This window comes from Pteronotus mesoamericanus, unplaced genomic scaffold (assembly GCF_021234165.1).
Source record: "Pteronotus mesoamericanus isolate MK-2021 breed Mesoamerican mustached bat unplaced genomic scaffold, CSHL_Meso_final scaffold_54, whole genome shotgun sequence".
Lineage (NCBI taxonomy): Eukaryota > Metazoa > Chordata > Mammalia > Chiroptera > Mormoopidae > Pteronotus > Pteronotus mesoamericanus.
In genome coordinates, this window is record NW_026555321.1 from 53,231,196 (window position 1) to 53,248,104 (window position 16,909).

Consider the following 16,909-nt stretch of genomic DNA (forward strand, 5'->3'; position numbering starts at 1 on the left):
ACAGTGACCAGAGGGGAGGGGATATGGGGATTACAGGGGAAAGAGGGGAAATGGTCAAGTCAAGCAACATGTATAAAAGGACTCAAGGACAAAGACAATGGGGTGGGAGTGAGGATTGATTGTGTGAGGGGGGTGGGCAGGGGAGAGTGATGGGAGGAAAATGGGGACAACTGTAATCGAACAACAATAAAAAATTAAAAAATAATTCAAGTTTCTTGTTAAAAAAAATCACTGGAAAAGAATTACTTAGAAGAAAAAGCCCTTCCATAATCTCACCCCTAGAAACAATAAATATTTACACTATGCTATACAGTTTTCTATAGTTTTTCATATGAGTACATTTTATATACATAAAAGTAAATAACAGTTAAAAACAATCACCCAATATTTGCTGTTCTGTAACTCAATTCTTTTTTAAACTTAACAATGTAGTTTGGACATGTTTGCATGTCAGCTGAGGAGGGTTGGTCTACTCTTTTTAATGGTCACACAGTATCCTATCATAAGATAACTGCAAATTATTTAATCCCTGGTGAAGTGTGTTTAGGCAGTTTCAGTTTCCCACTATTAGAAATAATAACCTCAGATATATTACATTTATCTTTTCATATTTCAGTGAGATCTTGCATGGGATTATTCCTAAAGTTGGTGGAGTGCTGGGTGAAAAGGTATACATGATCTTAATTTTAATGGACATGGCCAAATTGCCTTCCAAAGTCATGTGGGTTTTTAAGAGAGCGTTGGAGTCTATGTGCTCACACAGTTAAATGCAAATGCCATTAAGAGTCTAAGGACATTCTGCAATAGGCTATGTCACTCTGAGTGGGGTGAGAGTGTGTTCTGAGATGATAGAGAGAATCTCACCATGCCTGCTAAGGAAAGAGCATGTCTAACAAGGTCTCAATCAATAAATGGGGCAATAAGGAGGATAAAAATAAACATGATTGATAGTCTTACAATAATTCTACTTTTTAATAGGATTACCAATGTTTGGTTAATTTGTACATCTACATTTATTCAAAGTACAAAGAGATGAATGTTAATGAGAAAAGGAAAAGGACCATAATGAAATCAATCAAGGATTTATAGGCCCATTTTCTCCTGCAACGAACTTGATATGGTCTCCTGCAATGAACTTGATATGGTCTCCTGCTCAGCCTGGGGCAGATGAGATTTTAATTGCCTAAGTGCCCAGGCCAACATCTCGACTGACTCTTTTTTTTTCTTGGCGATTAGAAAGACATTTTTTAAAAATTTTTAAATCATTTTTATTTTTGCAGTTGTCTCAGTTTTTTCCCCTTGCACTCCTCCACCTATCCCACCTCACCTCCCTCTCCCACAGTCAATTCCTACAGTCGTCCATGTCTATGGGTCATTCATACATGTTCTTTGTTTAGTCCCTTCCCCTTTCCACCATTGTCCTCTTTCCCCATCCCCTCTGGTCACTTTCAGTCTGCTCCATGTTTCCTTGCCTGTGGTTTAGTTGTTCATTAGTTTATTTTGTTGAATAGATTCCACTTATAGGTGAGATCATATGGTATTGGTCTTTCACTGACTGGCTTATATTTCACTTAGCACAATATTCTCCAGTTCCATACATGATGTTGCAAAAGTGAGGAGGTCTTTCTTTCTTACTTTTTTTAAAAAAAAATGCAGATTGATTTTACTTATTTTTTTAAATGTCAAGATACATTATGAAATATTAAAGATTTAAATCCATTATAAAGTCTCAGCAATTAAAGCAACATGACACCAGCACAGAAATAATTAAGTAGATCAATGAAATAAAATGAGCATTCTAGAAACAAACATATATATCTAACAATATAATATATGATTAAATTGGTATTTCAAATCAATGGGGGAAAAAAGGCTTATTCAACAAACAAAGTTCATGGACCACTATTACTTCAAATAAAACAAATATAGAGCCTTATTTCACACATTATACAAAAAATAATCAGGTGAGTTAAAAATCAATATGTAAAATCTAAGGAGTTTTTGGGGAAAATACAAAATAATATTTTTCTTACCCTGAAGTAACATATTCAAACCTAGAAGCTATAAAGTAAAATATTGACAATATGACCATATTAAACATTTAAGATCATACAGTAATATACATATAAAAAAGTTAAAGGACAGTAATGGAATAGGATACATCTAAATACATCTAAAATAGGGTTAATAGTTTTTGGGTTTTTTTAAGGAAAAAAATTCTACAAACATTTAATCAAAAAATTGATAAAGAATACCAAAAAGTCATTTAAAGCTCCTTAAAAATAATAGAAATAGGCAAGAAATATACAAAAACAGGTTTAATTTCAACAAATAATCAAGTAACAATTAAAATAACACATCATTGTCACAATCAGAAAACAAATATTAAAAATATTGGTAATATCAAGTATTGGTGACTGTGAAAGGAACTGGGTATTAATAGATTCTTTTTCTTCATCTTCTTAAAGCAGCCACTTTAGCATATCTTGCAATGTTAGTTTGGTGGAGGTGTATTCTTTTAGACTTACTTTGTCTGGGAAACCCCTTATTTAACCTTCCATTTTAATTGAGAGCCTTGCTGGGTAGAGCAGTCTTGGTTGCAGGCCTTTGCTTTTCATTCCTTGGAGTATTTGTTGCCATTCCCTTCTGGCTTGTAGTGTTTCTGTTGAGAAGTCAGCTGCTAGCTGTATTGGGGCTCCCTTATATGTTACTACCTCTTTCTCCCTTGCTGCCTTAGGATTCTCTTTTTGTCTTTGATATTTGCCATTTTAATGACGATGGGTCTTGGAGTGGGTCTCATTGGGTTCCTCTTGAATGGGACCCTCTGTGCTTCCTGGACTTGGGTGACTTTTTCTTTCCTCCAATTAGGGAAATTTTCCATCATGACCTTTTCAAACAGGTTCTCTATCCTTTCCTCATCCTCTTCTCCTACTGGTATCCCTATTATACAGATATTATTACGTTTCAGGTTGTCCGGCATTTCCCTAAATGCCTCTTCATTCTTTTTGAGTCTTTCTTCATTTTCTTGCTCTTTCTGGGAGCTTTTTTCTACCTTGTCCTCCAGCTCACTGATTTGATCTACTGCTTCATCTAGCCTGTTTTTGATTTCTTCTACTGTGTTCTTCAACTGAGAAGTGACATTCTTCATTTCTTCTTGTCTCTTATTGATAGTTTCTGTGTCCTCTACATGCTGATGTAGTTTGCAGTAAGTTCCTCATAGTTTCTCTATAGTTTTGGTAATTCTCTTTGAGCTCACTGAGCTCACTGAGCTTCCTTAGAACTGTTGTTTTGAACTCAATATCTGATAGTTTGCTTGCCTTTATTTCATTTAGTTCTCTTTCTGGGGATTGCTCCTTTCCCTTCGAGTGGGGGGTGTTTCTTTGTGTTCCCATTATTTGTGAAACTCTTATTTTTTCCTTCTGCTTCTTAAATTGATCTGCCTTGATTTCCTGACTTTGTGGTATAAACTTCTATGGTAGGAGACTGCTGTTTTTTTCTTTCTGGATCTGCCTCTGGTGATGTCAAATGTTGACCGTGTCTGACCTTAGGCAGTCTGTTCAGAGACTTCCAGGGCTATTGTCTGTGGCTTTTTCCTTCAGTTGTTAATCTAGTCACTCTGGACTCAATAGGCTGGCTTAGACACCATAGGGTGGGGCAGAGTCCCTCCTGGGAGTGAGGTTATTGTGTCCTTTCATGCTGCTGCCACTCAGGGGAGTGGTCTGCCTGAGTCAGATGGCTGATGCCATATGGGGGAGGAGTCAACGCTGGGGTCCCGCCAGCTACTCTCTCCATTTTCTCTTCCCAAAGCCTCTGTCTCCAGTCTCTCCTTAAGTGTCTCTAGACCACTCTGCATCCCCTATAGCCAGGGATCTACTATCTGTGGCTGCCACTCTGTACTCAGCCATCAGGTTTTAGCACTACTGGGCCAGGGCCAAGTCCCTCCTGGTGGCGGGGCTATTGTGTCCTCTCACACTGTTGCCGCTCAGGGGAGTGATCTGCCTGAGCAAGATGGCTGCTGCTGTCTGGGGGATGAGTCAGCACCAGGATCTTGATGTCTGCTCTCCCAGTTTTCTACTCAAAGCCTCCTTCTCCAGTCTCTCCTCATGTGTCTCTAGCCCACTTTGCCCCCACCTTTGCCAAAGCCCAGGGTAAGTTGTTGCAAATAAAAATATATGCATTGGCCCTTTAAACGTCTCTTTGTGTCTTCAGCTGCCCATCTCTGGCAGAGAGCAACCCTACCGCTTTCACAGTTGGCTGTTATCTGTGTACTTTTTGGGCTCTAGTGCTGTAGGCTAGAGATCCCCGCTTATGGTTTAGACCGCGCTCTTCTTAGGGGGACCCAATTGGCCATTTCAATATCTTTCTGGTGCTGTCGCCCGTGGGCACCCCAGCCTCCTTCTTGAGTCTCTACTGCACTCCTTACCAGTTAGGTTGTGCTAAAGCTGATTCTTCTGTCTGTCTGAGGTATAGGGCTCCTCTCTCACTATTGTTTAGTTGTTTGTTCCAGGTGATTTCTCCGCGATTTAGTTGTAATTCCAGGTTGGTCCTGGGAGGAGGTCAGTGTGGCTTCTACTCACTCCTATGCCATTTTGATTCTCGATTCTGATCGACTCTTAAAATATTTTACTTAATAGACTTAGGTTCTACCTGTGGCCAGCTCTGACCTAGGGTAACACCCAGGAGACTTAGAGTTATATATCTTTGTTTTATTATTTAATGCTATAGTACTTAGAACACCATTTGCAAAAGTGTGGTCAGAAGTCCATTAATAAGTATTCTTTGGAAAAAGAATTTCATATGCAAGTAAGTTTGAAAAATATTGGGTTAAAAAATTACATATTTATATGTTGAAGAACTTCTTGTAGCAGTTAATATATTAAAGCATGTGGTAAATCTCCAAGAAAGTGGTCAAATATTCAAAGTTTCTTAAACACTTTTTGGTATGAAAATAGCTTATGATCATGAGATAGATTCTTGAGCTGTAGATATAAAGTACAGTATTTGTGTGTGTGTGATAACAAAATCCTAAATCTGCTTGAGATTTCTTATATTGCAGAACTAAGAAAAATCCCAAACTTCTTTTTATATTATTGTAGGAAGAAGTAGCAAGTGTCATCAGGACTTCTGGGTATGCTCAGCATCTGCAAGTTCCCAGCATCTTTCACAACTATATCTTAGAATATAACATCAGACATATAACCTCTAAAATAAACGATACACACCTACAGACTAGAAATGAAAGAATCTTTAGGACAGGCCACAGCAAGGTACCAGAACTAAATATTATACCACAGATAATGCAGCACTCATCAGAAATCCTGGCCCTTAGGAGGAACACAAAAATTTTTTTATTGAATGTAAATGAAGACAATTACTATTTTTTCTGGAGCCAGACTGCCTGGTGATTACTCCACTACCAATGAGTCATTTAACCAGGCCATGTTATTTACCTTACTTATGCTTCCAATTCCTCATATGTCAAAGTAATAATAAATAACAGTATGGACTACTGTGAGGATTAAATGAGTTTGTTAGTACATGAGAAAACTGTGTCTGCTCCTTGGTGAGCTCTCGGTGAATTCCAGCTGCTCTCCTCTCCCATCTCTGTGCGTGATCTCTACCACAAAGCACTTTTTGAACCCCATTTACTTCTCCACAGTTTTTGCCTTATCATTATTATAATAATTGTATACACACCAAAAGAGATAAAGTGGCCAATACTATTTTAATTTTCCAAGCACATCTTCAAATAGCTGATTTAAAAATAAGCGGTGGTAAATGTGGATTGACTATGGAAATTGCAGATATGGTCAAGGAGGCCTCCAAAAATAATAACTTGGAAAAAATCTACAGCTGTTTCATGCATTTAGGCTTTTCCAAGTTGGCAACAGGGGGTCCAAGGTGGACCTCAGTCCATACGGTGAGTGCTCACTTCCACATTCCTGAGTCAGTTTCAGCATTTCCTCATATCACCACCTGGCACAGGCACTTGTTTTGCAAAGGCAAGGTGTGCCCCTCTGCATTCTCACCAAGGAAGCCAAACAGGTTCAAGAGCCCTCACTTGAATGACAACTCAGACAACAGTTCTCTCCTGGGGAACATTTGACCCGTGTGAGCAGTTTGTAACTTTCTGGCAGGTTCTATTCCAACATGAGTGCTAATGCACCTCTGAAATATCCTTTTACATTAGTTTGTGCCCCAGCCCAGCCTGTGAAAGTCAATTGGCCCTTATGCCCAGAGACACCTTATTAACAACTGTGGGCTACAAGTATCAGCATGTAAAACAATGTTTGAAATAAGAGAAAGACTGAGTTTGAACTCATGATGCTGTGGACATGTGCCTCCCTTTGTAGTGGGTACACAGTCCTCATCCCTTGAGAGGCAGTAAGTGCAGTGGGTAAACTTACAAACTCTGGCTGGCGTCACACTGCCTAGGATGAAGCTCGGCTCCTCCACTTATTATCTCTAGAAACTTGTGTATGTTACATAACCATCGTACCTCAGTATTCCCATCTGTAAAATGGGGGATAATAATATAACTTATCTAGTAGCTAAGTTACCTAACTTACCTAGTAGGGTTGGAGTGAGAACTAAATGAATGAATATATATAGTACGTGCCGACTTAGCAAATTATGCATATTCAATACTTGTTAGCAACTACGACCAGACTTTTGTGTAATAATAGCCCCTGAGTTGTAAGTTACTGAGGACACTTTTATTTCCCCAGAACAATGACTAAAATGAAGCTGAGACAAATGAGAGTCACTTTTAAGGGCCAAGGTCTCCTGATGGTATAACTTGCAAAGGACGCTTTTCCCACCTATGAGTTCTGTGACATTAAGCAAACTACTTAACCTCTCTGTGCTTAAGTTCTCCTACATGTAAAAGGGGATCATAAGTTTACTTCTTCATGGGCGGAATAAATGTGCACCATCTGGCATAATGTCGGCACACTGTAGGGTACAGGAAGACATTTCCTTCCTCCCTCCTCCCTCTGTCTCTTCCTTCCTTTCTTCCTTCCTTCCTTCTTTCCCTCCCTCCTTCCTTCCTATCAGTCTCAGAGCTGGAATGAATTTTGTGCCTCCCTTTGCTCCCCAGCTGGTAAGGTGAAATGCCATTTTCTTTTCAAACTGCCAGTAAAAAAGGAGTATGAATGAAAAGGTATTTGTCTAGTGTCTTTTCTCTGGACTTTGATTCATATTTCTCAAAGTGAAATTTAGCACTTATGAAAACATTCTACACTATTTAACATGTAGAAAAACTCATGATTCCTCAACTAAGGGGTTCAGGACAATCACCTGAGAACCCTGTTGAAAAGGCTGATTTCTAGCTCCTTCCTCAGCTCTGACACTAGTCTAGAGAGAGGCAGAGTGGCAAAAGTGTACTCTCTAAAAATGAGCATTTGTTGTAAATCTCATAAAAGTAGTCAAAGGTCACACAATAAGAAATACTGCCCTAATTTCACTTTGAAAAGGAAAAAGTGGCTCAGTGAGGTAAAGTACCTTTCTTAAGATCACGCAGCTGGCATGGCTAAGAGGTAGCTCTAGCCCAGGGACTTTTCCTTAGAATTACATACCCATTTCAAGATCAAAACATAGTTTGATTTTTAATGTATTTTCTTATATTGCAAATTATTGCAGGTCATAGTGTACAGAAAACAGAAACACTCAATCATTTGAATTACTTTATAAGGACAGGCATACATTAAACCAGTTTTGTCATAACTACTGCTGAGGTAGGCTTTTGTGTTGCTCACTTTGTAATGTACATAGGTGTCTAGTCACTGTCCTGAAACTAGTATGATGTGGTATGTCAACTATACTTTAATAAAAAATATTGTGATTTCTAATATTTATCCATGTTGTGTATTTTTAATGCTGTTTAATATTCTGCAGAGAAAAAACCCACAGCTATTTCTTAAAAAAAAGAACAAGAAAAAAATTAAGAAATCCTGAAAGCATTTTCAGTTGCACACAGCCTACACAGTGTTGACCAGGTAGCATTCATCCAATAAATAATGCTTTAATAAGTATTCTTATATGTACTTAGCTTTTGCCATGGTTGAGTTTGGACTATACACCAAAGCTTCATAATTAGAGTTGACCAGAACTAGTTTCCAATAGATCACTATTGACTTTCAATTGATATGTAAAAAGATTAAAGAAAAAAATCTAATGGGCTTTTGAATTTTTTAAATATTAGGATGGATGTAAAATTTTCTTTTTTATGGACACATTCTCAATTTTTGATAAAAACTGTAATTAGGCTCTGGCTGGGGAACTCAGTTGGTTGGATCACAAAAAAGGTTGCATGTTTGATCCCCAATCAGGGTATGGGCAGAAGGCAACCAATTGATGTTTCTCTCTCACATCGATGTTTTTCTCTCTCTCTCTCTCCCTTTTGTTTACTTATCAGCCTATCACTAGAGTTCTTAAGGAAGCCCAAATCTCAGAAAAGAGACTGTAATAAAGTCTTTGGTGCTGGGGACATTTTAATTTCCCCATAGTATTACTAAAAAGTCTGCTTTGAATATTCTGCTTTTGACCAAGATGGAAGATTTACCCTCTCACCTGAAAAAAACCTACAAAAATAGACAATAAATATGAAACAACAATTTTCAAAACACTGAACATCAGGCAATGGAACACAGTGAATCTTGGAGGTAAACCCCACAGCTGTCCCCACTTATTGCCATCAGGTTTCCAAGTGGTAATAGGGAAACACAGGTGGGGTGAGTGGGGTTTTCTCCGAGCTAGGGAGGCAGGGCTGAGAGACTGGAGAGACCAGAATGATAGACTTCGTGGAACAGAGTGCCAGAGAAAAGACAGCTACAGAAAGAGAATTCTGAAGCTCTGCAGAGGGTGTCCTTTGAATGTTCATCAGAGTACTGATCACAGCATGAATGGAAAAAGACTATCCAAGGTTGGAGCAGTAACTATCTGAAAGGATGAAAGGGAAGAGGGCCTGGTTCTCACATAGGAAATGGTGCTTATTCCCACCAGCCTGACTGAAAAAACTGATTATTCATGGAGCACTGAGTAGAGTGCTCAGGAAGGCCTCACCTTGGTAATGGGGAATAATTAACTCTAGAATGTGTACTGCTCTGGACCAGCCTACCATATCATAAAATTAAGACCTGAGAAAAAAATCAAACTGCACCCAAGTAACTAATATGTATCCTAAAACAAATGTGAAGACTATCTACAGGAACAGAAAAATATGCATCATCCCCAAAATATAAAATTAAATAATGTCCAACATCCAATTAAATATTACAAGGCATGTTAGTTGGTAACTATCTCCTTTTCTCTCGCTGCTTTTAAGATCCTCTCTTTATCTTTAATCTTGGGTAACTTAATTATGATCTGTCTTGGTGTGTTTCTTCTTGGATCCAATTTCTTTGGGACTCTCTGAGCTTCCTGGACTTCCTGGAAGTCTATTTCCTTTGCCAGATTGGGGAAGTTCTCCTTCATTATTTTTTCAAATAAGTTTTCAATTTCTTGCTCTTCCTCTTCTCCTCCCGGCACCCCTATGATTTGGATGTTGGAACGTTTAAAGTTGTCCCAGAGGTTCCTAAGCCTCTCCTTATTTTTTTGAATTCTTGTTTCTTCATTCTGTTCTGGTTGAATGTTTATCTCCTCCTTCCACTCCCAATCACTGATTTGAGTCCTGGTTTCCTTCCCTTTACTGTTGGTTCCCGGTATATTTTTCTTTATTTCACTTTGCATAGCCTTCATTTTTTCCTCTATTTTGTGACCATACTCAACCATTTCTGTGAGTATCCTGATTGCCAGTGTTCTGAACTGTGCATCTGATAGGTTAACTGTCTCTTCATTGCTTAGTTGTATTTTTTTCTGGAGTTTTGATCTGTTCTTTCATTTGGGCCATATTTCTTTGTCTTGGCGCTCTTATTACATTGCAAGGGGCGGAGCCTTACATATTTACCAGGGCGGGGCAACCCGGGTTGCTGTGTTGGGACACTGTATGTGGGGGAGGGGTCCAAGAGGGAACAATGATGCTTGTTCAGCTCTCATTCCACTTTCAGTCACTGCCCCTGTTACCCACAAGCAAATTGGATTCTTTTGGTGCTGATTCCTGGGTGGGTGAGTTTGTGTACGTTCTGGGACCCTGTGCGTCTCTGCAATGAACTCTTCAGTGAGGCTGGGAGTTTCTCCTGCTGCCACAACCCCCCACAGATTTTTACAACCAGAGGTTTTGAGGCTTTCTTTCCTATGCTGGGACCCTGGGTTTTGTGATCTGTCTCATTCCCCAGTTGTTTCTCCTGGTTTATCTGCATGCAAATGTGGGACCATTTGGTCTGCCAGCTGCCACCTTGCCCGGCTGGTCCTCCAGGTGCCCCATTGCCACATTCTCTCCACCCTGGGTGCCCATCTTCACCCCTTCTACCAGTCCATTTGAATATTTCTTCTTTAACTCCTTGGTTGTCAGATATACATACAGTTCAATTTTCTGGCAATTCTGGGTTTTTTTTATTTTTAAATTTGTTGTTGTCCTTCTTTTGGTTGTGGGAGGAGGCAAAGTATATCTACTTAGGCCTCCACCTTGGCCAGAAGTCAAGATGCAACTATATGTTGATTATAAGAAATGTACTTTAAACACACAAACACATAGCTTAAAAGGATGAAAAAGAGATTTACTGCACTATCACTTTTCAAAAGAAACTTGGACTGGTTATATTAATATCAAACAAAGGTGATTTCAGAATAAAAAATATTACCAGGATAGAAAGAATTATAATGATAATCAAAAGGGCACAACAATCCTAAATAGTTATGTCCAAATAACATAGATTTAAAATACGTGAAACAGAAATAGAACTGCAAAGAGAAAGAGAAAAATCCACAATAATAGTCAAAGATTTCAGTATCCCCTGTTTGACACAAGCAGACAATTAACAAGACATTGTATTCTTGAACACCATTATCAACCAAGTTGACTTAATTAACATTTATAGAACATTTCACCTAATGACAACAGAATATACATTCTTCCAAACTGCACATGAACCATTTACTAAGATATGACATATTTTGGAGCCAATAAAACAAGTGCCAATTTTTTAAAAAATTTTAAATCTTTATTATATTTTTTTCATTATCATTTAGTCCCCTTATACTGCCTTCCCCCAAGCAGTCACCACATTGTTGTCCACGTTCATGAGTATGTTCTCCTTTTTGCTCAATCCGTCCACCCCCTCCAAATCCTCCCACCACTAGCTGTCATCTGCTCACCATGTATGAGTCTGTCTCTGCTTTGCTTGTTAGTTCCGTTTGTTCATTAGATTCTGCATATGAGTGAAATCATATGGTATTTGTCTTTCTCTGACTGGTTTATTTCGTTTAGCATAATATTCTCCAGGTTCATCCATATAGATGCAAAGAATAAAGTTTTTTTCTTTTTTATGGTGAGTAGAATTCAATTGTGTAGATGTCCCATAGTTGTTTTATTTACACTATTATTGATGGATACTTGGGCTGCTTCCATTATCTTGATGATTGTAAATAACACTGCAGTGAGCATAGGGGCGCTTATGTTCTTTTGAATTACTGTTTTGGGTTCCTTCAGATATATTCCCAGAAGTGAGATTGCTGGGTCAAATGCAGATCTATTTTTAATTTTTTTAAAATTCAGATTTATCTTTCTTTTTTTTAAGTGCATTTTATTGATTATGCTATTACAATTGTCCCAGTTTTTTTCTCCCCTTTATCCCCCTCTGTGCTGCACACCCTTACCCTCCAGCATTCCCTCCCCTTCCTTTGGTTCATGTCCATGGGTTGTACATATAAGGTCTTTGGCTTCTCCATTTCCTATACTATTCTTAACCGCCCCCTGTCTATTTTGTACCTACAATTTATGCTTCTTATTCCCTGTACCTTTTCCCCCATTATCCCCCTCTTCCTCACCACTGATAACCCTCCATGTGTTCTCCATTTTTGTGATTCTGTTCCAGTTCTAGTTTACTTAGTTGTTTTTTTTTTTTTAGGTTCATTTGTTGATAGTTGTGAGTTTTTTTGTCTGTCTCCTGATTGATTTTCTGCCTGGAAGATCTATCCATTGAAGTCAATGGGGTGTTTAAATCCCCAACTATGACTGTATTTCTGTCAATCTCTCCTTTTACATCTATCAAGATTTGCTCCCTTGTAGGTAACTACCTGCTTTTCTCTTGTGGTTGTTAGGGTTCTCTCCTTATCTTTAAGCCTTGTCATTTTAATTATGATGTGTCTTTGTGTAGGCCTCTTTGGGTCCAACTTGTTTAGGACTCTCTGAGCTTCCTGACCTTGTGCAACTTTTTCCTTCACCAGATTAGGGAAGTTTTTGGTCATGATTTCTTCAAATAGGTTCTCGATCTCTTGCTCTCTCTCTTCTCCTTCTGGTATTCCTATGATGAGGATGCTGCTGTGCTTCGTGTTGTCCAAAATGTTTCTTAAGCTTTTCTCATTTTTTAAAAATTCTTTTTTCTTTTTGCTGCTCTGCCTGGGTGTTTTTTCCTACCTTGTCTTCCAAATCACTGATTTGATCCTCTGCTACACCTAACCTACTATTTAGTCCTTCCAGTGCATTTATCTCAGCCATTGCATTCTTTATTTCTGACTGATCCTTTTTTAAGGTTTCTGTGACTATTTTCATGTTGTTGAGTATCCTTATATCATTACTGTAAACTATTTATCTGATAAGTTGCTTACCTCCATTTCATCTAGTTCTTCTGGAAAATTCTCTTGCTCTTTTATTTGGGGTCTGTTTTTTTTTTTCTTCCCATTTTGGCTGCCTCTGTATTTTCTGCCTTAGAATGATAATCTAATCACCTGTTAAGCTTATCAGTTTTTAATCTGATCAATCTGTAATCAGCAGTCAGGTTTAAGCACCACAGGGCGGGGTAGAGTAATTCTTGCAGGTGGGCTATTGCTTCTCCTCAGGCTGATGCCATTCAGAGAGGAGTGCTCTGCTCTAGAAGGATGGCTCCTGCAGTTTGGGGAATGACTCAGCATATGGGTTCTGGTAGCTGTTCCCTCAGTTTTCTCCCCAGAGCCACCAACCCCAGACTCTCTTCAAGTGTCTCTAGCCCAGCCTGCCCTCCCTTTGCCAGCACCAGGGTAAGTGGTCGCAAATGAAATTTTGTGCTTTGGCCCTTTAAGAGGTTCTCTGCATCTCTAGCCATCTCTCCCAGGCTGACAGAACCCCTGCTGCTTTCACAGCTGGAAGTTATCTGGGTTCCTTTCTGGCTCTGTTGCTCCAGGCTGGGGAGCCCTGATTGGAGTTTAGACTCCACATTTCTCAGGGGTAATCCCCCAGTTGCTGAAATATTCCTCTGCCCTGGGAGCCCAGCCAGCCCTCTCATGTCTCCTCTGCACTCCCTACCAGTCACATTGTGGTGAAGTGTTTTCTTCTGTCTCTTTGTGGTTAAAAGGCTTCTCTCCTGCTAGTGTTCAGTTGGTTATTGTAGAGACAGATGATTTCTCTACAAATTTAGTTGTAATTCTAAATTGGTCCTGGGAGGAGGTTACATAACTTCCATTTACTCTGCCGTCATCTTTGATCTCTCAATAATTTTAAAAGGCTTTAATTTGTACGAAGTGTGTTCTTTGACCACAAAAAGATTAAGTTAGAAGTAAAAAAAAACAAACAAACAGAAGGATCTCTAAAAATTCCCAAGTATTTGGAAACCAAACTTCACCCTTCTAAATAACAAGGGACCAGTGAATATATACCAAAAAGAATTTGAAAATATTTCAAAGTGCATGACTATGAATATACAACGTAGAATTTGTAGGATGCCATGAAATCAATACTCAGGGGGAAATACTATAGTACTAAATGCCTATATTGGACAAGAAACATTTTAAACTAGTGATCTCAACTTCTTTCTTAAGTAACTACGTAGGAAGAATGTGTTAAACCCAAAGGAAAGAGAAGAAAGGAAATAATAAAGATAAAAGATAAAGACAATAAAGATCATAGTAGAAGTCAATGAAAGAGAAAAACATAAAACAACAGAAAGTAATTTAAACTAAAACCTGGTTCTTTGAAAAGCTCTAAACTGATGTACTTCTAGCCAGATTGATTATAAAAAAATAAAATGAAGACAGCAGTTATTAATATCAGAATTGACAGAGTAACATCATTATAGACTGTACATATCAGAAGGATAATAAGGATATACTATGAACAATTATGCCTATAAATTTGACAACTAATAAAAAGGTGTTGAGATAGGAATGTAGAGATAGGAAGAAGTAAAACTATCTTTTTTAGAGGATGACATGATCATCTATAAAGAAAATCTGATGGAATCTACAAAAAACTACCAGAAGTAATAAGTAATTTTATCAAGATTGGAGGATTCAAGATCAATTATAAAAATTAATTGTATTTCTGTATGTTAGTAATGAATATTAAGAAATTGAAATGAAAAGATAGCATTTAAAATCATGTCAAATAATATGGAAGACTTAGGGACAAATCTCACAAAAGACCTATACACTGAAAACTATCAAACATTCAAGATGATGTAAGTGAGAGAAATTCAAGATGATGTTAATAAATGGAGATATATACCTTGTTCATTAGTCTGATGACTCATACTGTTGAGTTGTCAATTCTTTCCACACTAATCTACAGATTCAGTGCAATCCTAATAAAATTCTTATTATACTTTTCTGTAGAAATTGGCAAGCTGATTCTAAAATTCATATGGAAAAAGTTGGAATAAATAAAACAACTTTGAAAAAGAACAAAGTTGAAATTTATTCAGATTTCAAGACATATTATAAAGCTGCAGTAATCAAAACAGGATGTTATTGGCATAAGTGTTGACAAATAGATCAGTGGAATGGAATAGAGAGTCTAAAAATAAATATACCCATACATGGATAACTGATTTTTGAAAAAGGTGAAAGGCAATGCAATGGAGAAATGACAGTCTTTTCAACAAATGGTCCTGGAAAAATTAGATATACACATGCAAATAAGAAAAGGAAAAGGAGCTTCAATCCATACTTTATGCCATAGATAAAAATGAACTCAAAATGGATCACAGACGTAAAGGTAAAACCAAAAACTCTAAGCTTCTAGAATAAAATAAAGAAAAAAAAATCTTCGTGACCTTCTGTTAGGTAAAGTTTACTGAGGTACAATAGCAAAAGCACAATCCATGTAACAGCACATTGATAAAATGGGCTTCATCAAAATAAAAGCCTTCTAGTCTTTGAAGGACACTAAGAGAGTGAAAAGCAAACCATGGACAGGGAGAAAATATTTGCAATCCTTATAACCAATGAAATACTTGTATCTAGAATATATACACTCTCAGAACTCAGTAGAAGGAAACAAACAACCCAAAGAAATTGGGCAAAAGGTCCAACATAAAGAAGATATGATGGTAAGTTAGTACAAGAAATGCTCAACATCATATGTCATAAGGAAAATGCAAATTAAAACCATAGTGAGGTACAACTGCATACCTATTAGAATGGCTAAATGAAAAAGACTAACAATGCCAAGTGTGGGAAAGGATGTGAAAGAGCTAAGACTCACACACTGCTAGTAGAAATTTAAAATAGCACCCCAATATGGAAAACAGTTTGGCATTACCTTAAAACGTTAGACATATATCTAACATATGATCTAGCCATTCCACACCTAGGTTATTACCCTTGAGAAAAGAAAGCATATATATGCTTACAAAGATTTGTACATACATGTTCATAGTACTTCAATTTGTAATAGTTCACAAACTAGTTCAATCTAAATGTCCATCAGTAGGTGAATGGATCATTTAATATGTGTTTCAGATCATCACATCATACCCCTTAAACTTACAAAATGTTATATGAAAATCATATATCAGTAAAACTGAAAAAAAATGGGAAAAATACAGGTAAATAGATAAGTTATTTAAGGTATAGCCATGCAATGGACTACTACTCAGCAATCAAAAGGAATGGACTACTGATACATGCAACAATTATGGATGACTCTCAATATAATTTTGAAAGAAGACAAAAAGGTTATCTACTATATGGATCCATTTATATAAAATTCTGGAAAATGTAAACTAATCTATTGTGAGAAAAAGCAGATCCTGTAGTGGGTGGATATATTCACTATGTTGATTATGGTAATCATTTCCTGATTATTATGTATATCAAAACTTTAAATATTGAATAGTTAAATATGTAAAATCAATTATATCTCAAATAACTGTTAAAAAACAAACAAAACTCCACTCTTACTGAGCCTCACACCAATTAAAGCCATGTGTGTTCAGTGGGACACCCTTAATGTTTTGGGAGCATATGGGAAGAGCACAAATGTGAGTGCCCTAACCCACAGCCTTTCTCGCCTGTCTCTCCAGGCCAGGCACCACCCAGCTGCCCTGGGAACCCTCAGATTTAGGGCAATACATATATATGGGCTGAAGAGGTTCACCCCAGCCCTGGACGCAGGCGTGGAGTCTGAGGTCCTGAGCACTGAGACCACCATAACCAGGAAGGCAGAGCAGGAGGCATGTAAAGCAATGCCAGTCTGTGAGGAGATAAGACAGAAACTGAGTGTATTTAAACACAGCAATGTGACATGGGTGCAACATCCAAGCATAGGGTCATTTTTCTAACAATAGGTGTTCATTGAATTTTACAAAAGAAATCTGTCTTTGATGAATTGGATGCATATAAAAACAATTTAATACATATAAAAAACAATTTTAAAAAAGATCCTTCACTGCAGGTAACTGAGACACTGCTTTAAAGTACCTGGATCTGAGCAGAGGCCCCTAAACAATCCTGGGTTTGAATTTGTGCTGAATGTGGGGCATAGTCTGTTAAAAAGATTATTGGTCTGACTTTTGGGAGGTTGCAATCACAATCTGATTGATGCATCTTTCTTTCTGGG

General features: G+C 37.8%; 1 protein-coding gene across 2 annotated transcripts in view; it reads right to left on the reverse strand.

Moving 5' to 3' along the window:
* Nucleotides 1-16,909, reverse strand: part of FRMD4B (FERM domain containing 4B) — a 196,949-nt gene that overhangs the window by 83,405 nt on the left and 96,635 nt on the right. The window lies entirely within an intron of this gene.